Raw genomic sequence first — 16140 nt, forward strand, 5'->3', positions numbered from 1 at the left:
GCATAATCTTCTTGATGTAATCTAATCCTTCTTGCCTCCCCTGATACTACTTGAAATCCTATTTTTTTAAAAAAATCTTTTCTTTTTGAAACCTTTTATTCCCTCTCCCATTGCTTTATTTAGAGAAATTTCTTGCCTACCAAAAAGTTGAAGTGATGCAGTGAACACCTGGATGCCCTCACATGGATTCACTAGTTGTTAATATTTGCCACATTTGCTTTTTGTTTCTCTATCACTCTGTCTGTGTCTCTGTCTCTCTGTCCTTATGCTGTAACATTTGAAAGTAAGTTGCAGACATCATGACAATTCACCCTTAATTATTTCAGCATGTTTCTTTCAGTTATAAGGCAATTTAACGTTTATATAATGTCATCTAATATAGAAACCATACTCAAAGATCCCTGATTTTCCCAGTAATGTTCTTTATAACCTGCTTTGAAGGTTATATGAAGGATCCCACCAGGGATTTCCCTTTAAAGTTAGTAAGTGTGCTATAGGGTAATATTTAGAGGCTAGTTGAATATCCTGTTCCCAATAGCCTTTCACCCAGTGAATTTGCCTCCATTGATAATCCTTGACCGAGTCAATTATTGTACTATTTTTAAACTGTTTATATTTTGAAATATAAAACAAGCTGGAAAGTGGATAAAACATAAACTTAGAGCTTCATGAATTATTGTAAGGTGAATACCTATGTACCATCCCTGACATCAAGGAAAACATTACAGGCACCCTAGATTTCCCCTATCTGTCCCCTTTACCTATTATAGTCTCCTACTTTTCCTCCAAAGCAGTGGTTATAGGGTATACACATGGGTAGTTTTAGAACAAAACTATTTTCCACTTTACACCTTTCTATACCAGTGTTTGCTACTTCCATTGCCCCACAGCCTCCCTGACATTAGACATTCTAAAATTAAATGGGAGTATGTAGCAGGTTCTTGTGGTTTTAAATAACATCATGATTTTTTTTCTTTTATGTTCATTGGCTGTTTGGATTTCCTCTTTATCAAAATGCCTGTTCAAGCCTCTTGTACGTTTTTCTTTTTAGTCATGCTTTTCTTATTGAGTTACAGTTCGTTATAATACATTTCTGGATATGAGGTAGTGGCACAGTTTTAGTTTTTCTATATGGATCTTCAGTTGTTGAACACTGTTATTGAAAGGACCATTCTTATTTTTGAAAATGGGCTGGGTATTAGATGATACTATGGAATTACTGTTGTCCTATTAGACGTGATGATGACATGGTGGCTATATATATATTTCCTTGTCAACTGACAATACACACTGAAAAATATATAGGTGAAATAACATGCAGTCTGGGATTTGTTTTATTTTGTTTTTTAAATTAATTAATTTTTTTGGCCGCGCTGTGCGTCTTGCAGGATCCTAGGTCCCCAGTCAGGGTTTGAACCACGGCCACAGCAGCGAAAGCACCGAGTCTTAACTATTGGACCACCAGGGAATTCCCCTGGGATTTATTTATTTATTTATTTATTTTTTGCGGTACCGGGCCCCTCACTGCTGTGGCCCCTCCCATTGCGGAGCACAGGCTCTGGACGCCCAGGCCCAGCGGCCACGGCTCACTGACCCAGCTGCTCCGCGGCATGTGGGATCCTCCCGGACCAGGGCACGAACCTGTGTCCCCTGCATGGGCAGGTGGACTCTCAACCACTGAGCCACCAGGGAAGCCCGGATTTGTTTTTAAAATACCTCAGGAAATAAAGTGGTATGACTTTTGTTGAATAAAGATTGGCAAAATATTGTTAAATGAAGCTAGATGATGGATACATGATGTTTAGAATATGTGTATGTTTGAAATACTAAAAATAAAAGTTAAAGAAAGGGAAAACATCCTTTCTCTTCCTCCTTTTGTATTTTCACTAGTGTAAGTAACCTCTCTGTTGAGAATTTTTGTTTAAGTTTGTACATGCTCATGTAGAAAAATAGAGGAAAAATGAAGAAAAAAGTTACTCATAAGCTTGCCAAACAAACATAACCTCTTTATGATTTCCTTTTGGCCATTTATTTATTTAATTTTGGGTATCCTATTTTATTAGCATTTAAATTTCACCAAGAGTTCAAGCACATGCTAGCCATATGTTCAGACTTTTGAAATAAAGGTAAAATGGGCAAACAGCTTTAAGGGTGCAACGTATTTAACACTGCACAATATATTAACTAACTAGACAATCTAAGGGGTGGTATAACTATACACTTAGGAGCACCAAGTGTAGGAACAAGTCCTGGGATTGGAGGAAAAACCCGCCATTCAGGACTGAACAGAGGTCCTTGGCTGCTGACAGAATCTCCCCTTGACTTCAGACTTGAGACAAACCGAGCAAGTCTATCAGCATACAAAACCCACTGATTTCAGGACAAACAGTAACAGGATAGACTGGCCAGGGCCAATTCAGATTGTGCGGATAGTCTGAAGCGGGCAGGGCTGGCTGCAGGCTGGAAATGTTGCAGTTGAAGTCCAGGATCGGCAGATGAGAGCAGCCACCTTCTAAAAATCGCTGATTTCTATACAACTTCCCAAGATGCTTTTCCCAAACAGGGTGGCCTTTTATTTTATGTCAGTGTGTGTATGTCAGTGTGTGTATGTATATGTATGCATGTGCTTGTATGTGTGAGTGTGTTTCCCCATCTCAAATGCTGAGAGATTTTAACAGTTTTTTTGCTTTAGAAGCATTTTCAGTATTGGTCTCCAGAGGATCATTTTAGTGTATTCTAACCCCAGCCAGTTTTAGAGTGTACCTTGTATTAAGTCTTTGCTTTTTTTTTTTTTGGTATTTCAATTCCAAGTATATTCTTTTTTTTTTTAATTGAAATATAGTTGATTTACAATGTTGTGTTACTTTCTGCTGAACAGCCGAGTGATTCCTTTATACTCCAGGTATATTCTTTAAGTTTGACATGTTATGGTTACTTATGTTTAGGAAAATGAGTGCCATTAGTAGCGAAGCTTCCTTACAGAAGATGGTACCTTGTCTTATTAAAACAGCTTCTCTGGGATTTCCATTGAAATGGGTGAGGCCAAGCAAATATGGTTGGTATTTTCAGTTGGGGCCCAGCAAAGTTAAAGTGTTTTCTCAAAGTTACGAGGCTAGTAGACTGGCTGCCAGGTGCTCTTATTCCCCACACGTTTTAAGGGAGTAATTATGTATAGTCAGTCTCACAGTTGTGGAAATGTGTACAACTAGGTCTGGGTCACCTACAAATTTCCCCTGAGCTAATGGTTTATTTTGTGCCTTCTCTGTGGTTTCGTCCCTGTGGTATCCTGGCAAGTTTGCAGGTTTCTAAAAGGAAGACTGAGCTGAGGAATCATCTGGATCTTGGGCTGAGAGGTTACACGTCTCAGGGCTCAAAAATAAAATAAACGCAGTTCAAGATTTTTTTCTGACCATACCTTGGGATCATTGAGCTCTTTGTTCCTTTTTTTTTTTTTTTTTTTAATGCTGTATGCGGGCCTCTCACCGCTGTGGCCTTTCCCATTGCGGAGCACAGGCTCCGGACGCGCAGGCTCAGCGGCCACAGCTCACGGGCTGAGCCGCTCCGCGGCATGCGGGATCCTCCCGGACCGGGGCACAAACCCGTGTCCCCTGCATCGGCAGGCGGACTCCCAACCACTGCACCACCAGGGAAGCCCCCTCTTTGTTCCTTTTTGCAAATATAATTAAGAGGTAGAAGCAGCATACGATTTTCAGAACAGTCAACATAAAACTGCCCTGAACTGGCTTTACACATTTGATAGTTAAAATAACATAATTTTTGACAGCACAGCTGAGGGTGATGGACATTGGTTTGCAGTACTTATCAATTTACCACTTGTGTTTGAAAACCAGTTACACAATGGCATTGCTTCAAGGGAACATTGACTTTAGACTTCAGATTTGAGTAACTTTAGTTATTAAAATCCAATGAACAAAATCTGCTGGTTTGTAAACATGCAGTTTTAAAACATTCTCATTATTTACAGGTTTTGGAGCCAGGAATCTGTCATTTTGGGAGGACCTACAAGGCATAGTATTTTATGGAATTTTTGTAGGAGCATTTAGTAGCTCGAGAACTGAGCTGACGTTTTCAATGCTTTTGTATCATAAAGACAGACATATGAGAGATGTTGTAAACTGCTACTGGTAAATGAAACCAGTCACACTCAAGACAACTAAATTCAAGCAAATGAAAAATAACTTGTATTTGCCCCCTTGAGGTAGCTGGAGAGTAACAAGAGAAAGAATGCATTAAGGAGAGTGATGAAGAGTGAGTGCTGTAATCACTTGTAACTGTCAGGAACATTTGAAATTATCACAATGAATGTGCACTGAATAAAAGCCCATGTATTGTTTTGCTCTTCACTATTGTATCTTTGCATTGTTTAACTGCTCAGCTCAGTTTAAATTGTATTGGAAATTGGTTTGTTATGGTTCACGGCATTATTTTGAAAGGGATTATAGTCATCAAATTGTAGTTCAGTTCCCCCCCCCCCAATTTCTAGTTATGGCTTTTTCCTTTAATGTTAAAAGAAGGGTTGAAAAACCATAACCTTTTCTTGGTGGGGATGGGAGTTCTTGGAGAGGGTGTGGGGAAGGTAAGAGAAACAGTTTGTGCAGGGTGCAAAGATGAATAAGGACCCTGGTTCTCAATAATTCACAGGCTTGAGGGGCAAAGGGGCAGTAGGATGTAATGAGCTTGGCTGTAAAGGCAAGTGTGGGGTTCCAGGGAGCCCAGAGCAGAGGCACTTATAGTAACTTGGTGTTGAAGGAAGACTTTTTGTTGGAGACATGGCATCTGAGATTGGCCTAGAGGAGCAAGTTCAAGTCAGGTAAAGGAAGGAGAGAGAAGAATGGGGATGAAACTAGGTAAATTTGAGGGTAAGACTGCACTTAATAGTCTTTGTATTTTTACTGAATTTGGAGGCTTTTTGGTGAGCCTGATCTTGAGGAGGGTGCGGCAGACCTGGAATAGTGGCTATGGGGTGGGAGGGAGAGAGATCAGCCTGGCCGGTGATGGGGCTGTTTGTGGGCCCCTTCTGCTCAGATGTTTGTCTTGCAGCACCAGGCAAGTCTGTTAAGGGGCAAAAAGAGATGCCATTGCAGTGTTGATCCAGGCTTGGGTACAACACAGGAATTAGGAGTGAGAGTGTTCATGAAGGCCTACTTGAGGACAATCAGCCTTGATAGTAAAGGGAGTAAGTAGGGCCTGGAGCTTCCAGGGAATGAGTCTTGGCCCCTCTTTCATTCGACTGCTGCTTTCAGAGCTTGATTTCCTTAGGATATACTTAAAAATCTCAGTCAACACCATGGGCAGCAGCCTGTGGCAGCAGTATCAGTAGTAACATGATTTAAGCAAGTTACAAGTTTTTAAACCAAAATAAACAAGACTTTCAAAGGCATGACATGACAAAGCCCAGTCTTTGGGTGTATGATGCAAAGCCTGGCTTGGCAGCCAGATTCTGCCTATTGCTTGTCTTTGTAAATAAAGTTTAATTGGAGCATAGCCTTATTGTTCATCTACATATTATATGTGCCTGGCTTTTTTGCACTACAATGGGAGAGTTGAGTAGTTGTGGCAGAGATTGTATGGCCCACACAAGCTAACATATTTACTGTCTTGCCCTTTGCAGAAAAAGTTTGCCAACCCCTAATATAGAGACACAATTATTTGCTCTTGGGGAAGGGTGCTCAAAACCTTTTTTGAGATACAGATGAAATTCTGAATGTTTTTTGGAGAATGAGATTGACTATGTTGATACCTTGAAATGAAATTTGGTGATGTCAGGGACCTTCTGTAAGTAAAGAAGGTCCTGAACTTAGAAATAGAGCCACCTGTATTCCTGGGTGGCCCTAGGTGATTCCTTGGAAACAGTAATAGAAGCGTAAGAGTCCTAAGATCTGAAACTTTTTTTTTTTGGTTGTGTTTTACTAAGGGCTGGTCCACTGATAAAGAAAGTTTTAATTAAGGAATTCCCTGGTGGTCCAGTGGTTAGGACTCCACCCTTTCACTGCCAAGGGCCTGGGTTCAATCCCTGGTCAGGGAACTGAGATCCCGCAAGCCGTGCAGCACGGCCAAAAAAAAAAAAAAAAGGAGAAAGCTTTAATTAGCCTTTGCTAACTGTACGTTTAAAAAATAAGTCCTCTGATAAAAGAAACATGGGAGTTACTTCAGGAAACAAACACACAAAAAGAAGACAGATAAAGAGAAAAGATGAACAGGTAGAAAAAAGCGATATAACTGTGTGGGCTGATTCAGTTCGACTAAGGGACATGAAAATAAACAGATATCTGCAGGGGAAAAAGGAGGTAGAGCATTTCTGGGAGAGCCAATAGCCATGCTTCCACAGACCTTTGAAGACAGAGTGCATCTCTTTGTTCTGTGTGTGAGAGCTAAGAATTGACATCAACATTTTTTACTTACACTAGTACAGTGACATTAAGTCATTCAGGCTTGTGTTCTGTGCTCTTTGGGGCTGCATTTCTAACAACACCTATCATGTATATAGTGGTGAGCGTTTTAATGATGATAATGGTTCATTAAATTGAGGTTTAAAAATGAAGTCCCACATGCTTTCCTTAAGCTGGCTGTTACCTTCTTGATAACACTGTTTTCAAGAGTCTTCTTTGAAAGATTTTCCCTTTGTTGAGTGGTGACAGACACCTCTTCCCCTAAGCCTCACCTCCATCGTCCAGGCTTTCTGATTTGAATACTTCATTCATATCCTAACAGGCATTGTTGTCTGCAGTGGCCCCTTTGAGATGATGTTTTCATAGTAGTGTATCAGCAAGGTTCCTACTTTACAGTAATTTAGCCTTCTTTGGATGCTTTATGTCTAAGTACTTCTTTCTTCTGAATAAACCTATGAGATGGCATGGCATTGAGACTGACCGTTCCCCTTGTGTATAACCATCTTCGATGATAGTTTTCAGCAGTTCACTGGAGGAAGATAGCACATCTCACTGTGAGGGGAAGCAGCTTCACGCATGATCCACAACTTGTACAGTCTCTCACTGTTCTTAAGTCTCCCAGTCTTGCTTTGAAACTCAGCTCCTTCACTGAATCATGTTCCTCCCATTTGCGGCTGCCTCCAGATCACTGAAGGTGTCCACCCTCTCCTCTACCAGCCTGGTACTCAGTGGTCTCCTACACTGAGAATGGCTATCAGTCCACTGCACAAGGAGTTTTTCTAGTTTTTTATATATGGTGTTGGTTCGAGTAACACGATTAAGCTTTCCAGGAGCAACACTGCTATGTTGTTAGGTATGGACATATCGCGATCATGTCTTAGGTGCTTCTGTCCCTCATTGCACACCATCACCTTCAAGTCTTTCTAATGTGTGGGCTTTTCTAGGACTCTTATGCTCACTTACCTTCTTTTCAGGCTTTTCCACATTTGCAGAAGACATTTTCACCAATAATGATTGGAAGATGATAGCAGTGATGCCCAATACATTTAATCTGGGCACAAGGCATAATCCTTTTGGGACAAGAGCTGAGATACAACCTAATTGCCGTCTATATTATCTTACCTAGATTTGTATACAACTGAAACCATTCTGTTGGTGGACGTTCACAAGTCATTATAGAGAGTTTTTGATTTGGACAGTGAATTTTAGGTAAAAAAATGTTATTACAGCCGGTATTTGGAAAATTAGTACAGAAAATGAAGGATACCTATATTATTTCTGTTTCTCTCACAGTAAACTCTGAGTCCAGTGACGGCAGGTATCATTTCTTAGAGACTCTCCAGCCCCAGCCCCTGTCATAGCATCTGCTTCAAATAATGCACCTAAATAATGATAGAATTGATGAGTGCGTGACATTAGAAAAATAGGCTGAGGCTAGATCATGGAGTTTCCTGAGTAGTTTTGGTTATCATTCTCTACATCTTGAATGTTTGAGATTTTTCAATAGGGGAGTGATAGGATCAGAATCGTGCTTTAGAAAGTGTGATCAGATAATGGTCTACCAGATGGACTGGTCATAGCAAGAGGCTTGGAAAGTGCTTTGAGTAAGGAGGAAGAGGGATGGGTCAGAGTGATCTTCAGTGTGTGTTTTTCTGAACACTAGTATCCTGAGACAGTAGTTCGGGTCTCAGCACCCATTTATATTTCTAATAATTTATTGTGGACCTCAAAGAGCTTTTGTTTATGTAGGTTGTATCTATCCTTGTTTATTGTATTGGGAAATTAAAACTGAGAATGTTTAAAAGTACTTAATTCATTAAAAATAATGTTACATAGCATTCCTATTTTTATAAAAAGTGACTATTTTCCTACACACAAAGTTTAGTGAGAGGAGTGGCATTATTTTACATTTTTTTTTCCAAGTTACTAATATCGAGCTTAATAGAAAACCCCTCTGGATTCTTATATCTACTTTTGCATTTAATCTGTTGTAATATCATATAGCCTCCTGAAAACTCTACCTTACACTGATGCGAGAATGAGAGTGAAAAAGGAGAACAGTGTCTTGGTATAATTGTGAAAACGGTTTTGATGCCACAGATCCTGATGGGATCTGGAGGTCTCCCAATGGCCCCCAGACAACATTTTGAAAACCTCTGCCTTAAGATATTTAGCAAAAGATTCCTTCTCTGATCTCACTCTACATAGATGATGCAGGGATCTCCAGGCAAGGTAACAGTTTCCATTCTTGTTTACTGACCTTCAGGTAACTCTGTCCCTGGTATGAACCTCAGAGACCTAATCACATTACGAGACAGAGGTTCTCAAACAAGAAGTCATGGAGTTATTTGGGGAGCATCATGCCATAAATTCTGACATATAACTCAGGCAAAATTTTACAAGCAGAAAGTAGGCTTAGGATGTGAACTCAAGTCCCTGCGTCTTAAGATATATAAAATATTTTAAACTGTATTTCCAAGATTTTCCTTTAATATTAATTTGCTAGCCTATTGCTTTTGTCATCCAGTTATTTATTAACAGATAATTGATAGAAAATTCAGAACAGTTTGAAAAATACAGTGACAAACCTTAAGACCAAAATATATAATGTCTTATACTGCATATTTCTCCTTGAGAGCTGGGGAAAAAAAATTTTTTTTTTTAAACTATGCATGTACTGGATGGATGGGTGTGTATGGGGGTCCTCTTTCTAATTTCCCTTTTAAGTTTTCTTTATAGTCTATGATTATAAATGCATAAATTTTATAGGTAAAAATTACCTTTTTGTTAATATAAATGTTAATATAAAAAATGTTGGAAAGCATTATATGACAGAGAAAATTGAAATCACTCATAATCCTGGCGTTCAGGGACAAGAGCTGTCAAAAAAGTTTAGTGTATTCCCTTCCAATGTTTCTCCTCTACTTTGTGCTCAATAATTGTATTTCTTTTGACAGCCGTGGTATCACGGTGAACATAGTTTGGTTTTGTCTTTTCTCCCTCCCGTTTTAACACATATGAATGCTTTGCCGTGATTACAGGTATTCTTCAACAGGATAATTTAACATTTTTTTAATCTCTTAGTTTTATTGGTAGGATGGCTTTCTTGGACAGGGGAAAGCTGATTAATCTAAGGTGGAGAGGGACCCTAGGGGCTGTGGAGGCAGGAAGGGTATGACAGTTATTAGTCTTGCCTGGGTCAGTGTGAGGCTGGGCCACAATGCACAGTGGGGTGGGCAGATCATTGCTAACCCATGAGAGTGGTACTTTGCCACTGACACTGCCTCATTTCCTTCCTTTTCTCCACAGCCTCTTGACATAGAAGGCTGTATTAAACAGCACAGAATATTTGACCTATTTACTTATATAGTCAAGGTCTGCCATCCCTAGCTGTGACTTTCAGGAAAGCTCTGTCTTTGCCTTAGAGTCTGTAAAGGAAAGGGATTGAATTAACAGCTCTCTGAGGTTCCTTTCAGCTTAAAAATGTTTGCTCTATTATAAGGAACATTTCTTCAAGAAGGTGAAGTCATTGACAATGAGTTTTTATGAGTTGTAGATTCCTTTTATATTAGAATTTTGTCAAGAACCCCTTTATAAGAAATATGTTGGCGGAAGCATAGGAATCTTTTCATACCAAAATTGTAGTCTTACTGGCATTTAGCCTTATAGATGACTTTTTATCTGCCTGCACTGGGGTAGCTTAAATACCTTCATCCACCAGATGGTGCTCTTGGACAACAAATTTTTCTGAGGCTGAGCGTTTCCAAAATGAGGTAAAACGTTTAAACTGTTGAGTCACCAGAGTTCCTTTACATTTTGCATTTTTATCATGTTAGGATATCATTTATCCTGAAATAAGAAATAATTTTAAGCCAGAACACTAACTGTATGTGTAATTTTCACATCCAAGGGGAAATATCATCATTCTAGACATGTCTTAATGCTGAGACAGCTGTTGGCTTGGTATTGTGACTTTTAGATTTTACTTCTGTGAAATAAGGCTTCTAGTTAATCAAAGCTCATTACCTGCCAGCGTGTTATGGCTGATCTTTAGTCAATGCAGTCTTAGCCTCATGATCTCAAGTTATGCCATCCAGACAGGGGAGGTGATGGTAGTCCTATTCACTTGACACATTGCATCTAGAATGTTTCAGCAGTTTTGGAAGCTGTATTTTCAGAGGGGTATTGCTAGGGAATTGTCGATAGAAGAGAGTTAAGCCCAGTTGCAGGCTGACCTCAGAGTACATGGCTACTGCCCTCAAGTATCTATCTTGCACATCATAGGGTTAGGTGGGATCACTGTGGGGAAAATCAGTTTTGTCTCTGGAAGTGCTAAATTGATAAACACATATGAGTCCCATGCTGAGTAGTTTGTGAGGGTGTGAGAAATGTTAGGGATACCAGGCGTTTGCCAGTGGAGGGTGCTAACTTGGTAGCTGGAGAGTTGTGAAAGGTTTCCCTAAGGGATAAATAACACATACAGGGCAGACTAGGTGCCCCGTGGGTGCTGTGAATACTATGTACCATAGGCATGGAAAGGGGTTATGCTTCTTGGGAACTGGCACAACCCCTGAGATTGTGGTGAGAATTCAGGGCATCTGTGGGCATCAGGCATGTGAACTCTCTTAGTGAGGATGCTAAGAGAGTTCTGGAGGTACTGAAGGATCACTATGCCTAGAAGGGCAGATATCCTTGGGAAAGTGTTAGGGAAACAGAAGTGGGAATTACTGAAGGGGAAAAAACATGAAAGGCAGAGGTGAAAAGCCAGAGTTCTAGTGCTGAATTTGGTTGGTGATCATCAAAGCATTGATTATTTCACCTGGAAAGAGTCTTGGACGTCATGATGTAGCCAACACATTTATAGATGAGGAACTTCAGACCAAAATGTTAGGGTTTATCCAAGATGACACCCAGTGACAGAGCTGGGAGATCCTTTTTCCCATTCTCTTTCTACTATTTTATTATTTTTTTAATTTTATTTTTATAAATTTACTTATTTATTTTTGGCTGCATTGGGTCTTTGTTGCTGCATGCAGGCTTTCTCTGGTTGTGGCGAGCGGGGGCTAGTCTTCGTTGTGGCACGTGGGCTTCTCATTGTGGTGGCTTCTCGTTGCGAAGCATGGGCTCTAGGCTTGTGGGCTTCAGTAGTTGTGGCATGTGGGCTCAGTAGTTGTGGCTCGCAGGCTCTAGAATGCAGGCTCAGTAGTTGTGGCACACGGGCTTAGTTGCTCTGTGGCATGTGAGATCTTTCTGGACCAGGGCTCGAACCCGTGTCCCCTGCATTGGCAGGCAGATTCTTAACCACTGCGCCACCAGGAAAGTCCCTCTTTCTACTATTTTAGATTGTCACCAGAATGGATAATTAGAACTTTGAACTACACTGTGTGCTCTCTATCTCTTCCTCTCTTGGATTAGTGTCTGCCAGGGTCTTCATGGGATGCTTAGTGTCTTCAGAAGCAAAAGTTTCTTCTGTTCGCATTGCAGCTGACCTTGCCTGCAGATTTACAAAAGGACTTTGATAAAGCATGTTTACTTGAAGCCCTTCCTACTTCGGGCTGTCCCCATTTTAAAAAAAAAGGATGATGAAGATCATCTAGATTTCATCTTTACTATGATTTTTTACAGACATGGAGACTGATTTTTTTTTTAAGGAGGAAATTTATAAATAGAGTAGAAAGATTCAAATAATTCTGTTGTCAGAAAGGAAGTATTGATCCACACCTTTCTGCTTCTAGAATCTATTTTAGAAATGATTAGAAACAAGGATCGATGTCTGTGTGCCAAAATCATTTTCCAGTGTTTTTTTTAATATTATAACAAAGAATGTAAAACAACCTATATGTCACAAAGGAAAATAATGATGCAAATTGTTACAGATAAGAAGGTGATATATATAATAAAATAAATGTTAGGAAAATGTTCACAATCCAATAGTAAGTGAATAAACCAAGGTAACTACGTATAGCTGTGTCTCCAAGATCTTGAATGCCCACACAGGATTTCCAGTATTGTATACAATTTCCCTCATAAATCATCCACTTGGCTATGGGAAGAGAGCAGTAGGTCTGGCTGAGATGGAGAGGTTGGGGAGCTGCTCCCACACACCAGCGTCCTAGCATCCATTCCTCAAAATAAGTCACCACCTGTCAGTGGGCTTTTGGGGTCACTGGAACAGAGTTAGAGCCATGAATTCCAGGAGTGTGATTCTAATTATGTTCTAACTAAAAAAGAATTTTTTAAAGAGAAAGATATCACTAAAATGATAAAATGATCTTATTTGCAGGTTTATACATTTGATTTTTTAAAAACGTATGTTCCAAATGTTCTAAATGAGAAAATATAGAATATTAATTCAGGAAAATTGTTAGTTTTTTCTTTTTTATTGAAGGAAAAACGTTGAGCCTGTGTATATGATCCAGAATTTTTCACTGTGAGGAATGAAAATGAGACCATTGGAAATACCTCAAGTTGTTTTTCTTCATGAAGAATAAAAGGGTATTATTTGAGCCCTCTGCCAGGTGTTATTCAAGTATGTTAAATCTAAAATTGCTTTAAGTGAGAGGTAGCATTGAGGAAGAAATAAAGCAAGGTGGAAAAAACAAATAACTAGATAGAGTCCTATAGAGGAACAGGGAGAAAGAGGTACATTCTTTATCTAAATTGAATTTTCCTGGCATTGGTAGTTGTAAAGAGGCTCAAGCCCAGCCCATGCTTTGGTACCATTCAAAAGCTAAGTGGCTTCTACTTTTTCTTTAGTAGAATCACATTAGCGTCATGGACTCTGATATATTACTTTCTCACTTAAAACCATTAGGGAATGGGGGAAGTGGGGACCTATGGATTTGGCTACTAAGGAGGAAATGTATTAGACATTATTTTGCTGTCAGTAGTAGAGACCTTAAAATAAATGGCTGAAACAAATTGTTCAGTTTTCATGTAAAAATTTGAGGCAGGTAGTCCAGGGCCATGTTGGTTCCATGATGTTGTCATAGACCTGTACTAGAAATTTCTTCTGCCGTCTTCATGATGAGATTCTTACCCTTGTGCTCTTGTGGTAGCTGCTGATCGTGTCTGAATGTCTGCGGGATCGAGTTATGTCTGCGGGAGTCAGCCCCTTCAAAGCTTTCTCCTGGAAGCCCTGCCCAGTGATGTCCAGTTACGTTTCATTAGCCAGAACCATACATATCCAGCTGCAGCTACTTTGTCCTTTCGATTGAATGGGGTTCTATTGGTAAAGAAGGTGAAAATAGATACTAAGTACTTAGGCAATCTCTGTTATAAAAGTTTATTAACAAACACAGTGATTTTGAAGTACTGTTTTACACGGCAGTATAATACACCTTAAAGAGTTGAATGAGACAAGGGGCTTAACAGTCTACAAAATATGAATACATTAGTAAAGATTGTTGTGTTTTTAATTTCCTGTATTTAAAAATAACTTGTCAGGGCTTCCCTGGTGGCGCAGTGGTTGAGAGTGCGCCTGCCGATGCAGGGGACACGGGTTCGTGCCCCGGTCCGGGAAGACCCCACATGCTGCAGAGCAGCTGGGCCCGTGAGCCATGGCCGCTGAGCCTGCGCATCCGGAGCCTGTGCTCTGCAATGGGAGAGGCCACAACAGTGAGAGGCCCGTGTACAGCAAAAAAATAAAAAATAAAAAAATAACTTGTCAGGGTCTGGATATGGGATTTTACTATTTTATTAAATGTTGAGATAATGGATCCTCTTTAAAGAAGAATAGGGCTTTTATGGTTCAGATTCCTTTTAGGATTTTCTGCAAGGGCCATGTATAGATGTGTAAAATAAAGTTAACAATTCTGTTTATTATTTAAGTAAGGTTTTTTTTTTTTTTAATAGAATGCATGTCTGTGAGTGAATCCATGAATCCTGCTCTTGGCCCAAGGCAGTTTTTTAAAATCATCTTTTTGATTGGTAGTACTTAAAAGAAAGAAAAGTAGCAAACTAATAACCAAATTACTGACTTTCCCTTCCAGTCATTGGGGGGATACAGGGAAGTTTTTCCCTCCTTGATATATAAAAGTCTAGAATTGACTTTCTGGCTCATTGTTTGGCCAGTGAGGCTTCAGGCACAGTAGTGTCAGCTCCGGTTAGAGTTTTCCATTCTCACCCTTCCCGGCTCCACAGTTATGAGCTGGGAGATCTTGGGCCAGTTATCTTACTTCTCCTGGGGAAGTTCTCTCATCTATAAAATGGCATTGATAATAGATGATAGTTTTATTTATTCACCTCATAAGATTAAATGAGATGAATAAATAAAACACCTAGGATAGGGCCTGCTCCATAGTATGTACTGAATAATAGCTGCTACTGGTGGCAATATTAAAGCAAAATGGGACAGAAATCCTGAGGCTGTGATGAGATGTTCAGTAATTGACTCCGACCAAGAGAATCGTGAAGAATTCTATTCTGCAATAGTCATTTACTTATAAGTCCAACCTGCATTCCAGCAGTTTATACTTTCTGCCGTTTGTCAAAGTCTGTCACGTCAGAGCCATGAGGGATGTTTGTTTAGGGGTTACTAAAGAAAATGCGCCTGCTATTTTCATGAAATACACCGCTCTCTTCGTGTCAGTGAGACAAGGTGCCAGGGCAGAAATGGTGCCGTGAGATGTGACTCAAGAGATGTTCTCTTTTTCATGACTTTTGCTTTATCATATTTTTGGAATGTAATAATCTGATTTTTTATGTGCAACTTATGCTTTAAAGCACAATGATACACTGACTACCCAGACCCACCATGCAGTCCCACAGCTAGAGTGTCAACAATACTGCTCATGGGGAATTCCCTGGCGGTCTAGTGCTTAGGTCTCCATGCTTCCACTGCAGGGGGCATGGGTTAAATCCCTGATCGGGGAACTAAGATCCTGCATGCCATGTGGCAGGGCCCCCCAAAGAAAAAAACAAAAAAAAACAATACTGCTCATGGGATGCTCTTTCTGCAGTCCTTCCCTGCTACCCCACCCCATCACCCAGGGATGGCCTGAACTTTGTGTTTGATTTCTTGCCTTAAAAAGAAAAGTTTTCTCAAACAAATTTTGTTGTTGTTGTTGAAGTATGGTTGATTCTTTTTCGGATTCTTTTCCATTGTAGGTTATTACAAGATATTGAATATAGTTCCCTGTGCTATACAGTAGAGCCTTGTTGGTTATCCACTTTATATGTAGTAGTGTGTATCTCTTAATCCCTAATTCTCAATTTATCTCCCTCCTCCTTCCCCTTTGGTAACCATAAGTTTGTTTTCTATGTCTGTGAGTCTGTTTCTGCACAAACACATTTTAAAAAAAATTAATTTATTTAATTAATTTATTTGTGTTTGGCTGCATTGGGTCTTTGTTGCTGCGTGCGTGCTTTCTCTAGTTGTGGCGAGTGGGGGCTACTCTTCGTTGCGGTGCATGGGCTTCTCACTGCAGTGGCTTCTCTTGTTTCAGAGCACGAGCTCTAGGTGCGCGGGCTCCAGTAGTTGTGTCACGGTGGGCTCTATAGTTGTGGCTTGCGGGCTCTAGAGTGCAGGCTCAGTAGTTGTGGCACACGGGCTTAGTTGCTCCGCGGCATGGGGGATCTTCCCTGACCAGGGCTTGAACCCTTGTTCCCTGCATCAGCAGGCAGATTCTTAACCACTGCGCCACCAGGGAAGCCCACAGACACATATTTTTAAACAATATATTTAGTTTGGCTTATTTTTGACCTTATTAAAAGTAGTATCACTTTATGT

At 40.1% G+C, this 16140-nt stretch overlaps 1 protein-coding gene across 5 annotated transcripts in view; it reads left to right on the forward strand.

Annotated features, from left to right (window-relative positions):
- The window catches only part of KDM4C (lysine demethylase 4C), a 400366-nt gene that overhangs the window by 56616 nt on the left and 327610 nt on the right, over positions 1-16140 (forward strand). The gene's annotated exons all lie outside the window — the stretch shown is intronic.

Source organism: Aethalodelphis obliquidens, unplaced genomic scaffold, assembly GCF_003676395.1.
Source record: "Aethalodelphis obliquidens isolate GAN/ISIS:26980383/991018 unplaced genomic scaffold, ASM367639v1 scaffold7, whole genome shotgun sequence".
NCBI lineage: Eukaryota > Metazoa > Chordata > Mammalia > Artiodactyla > Delphinidae > Aethalodelphis > Aethalodelphis obliquidens.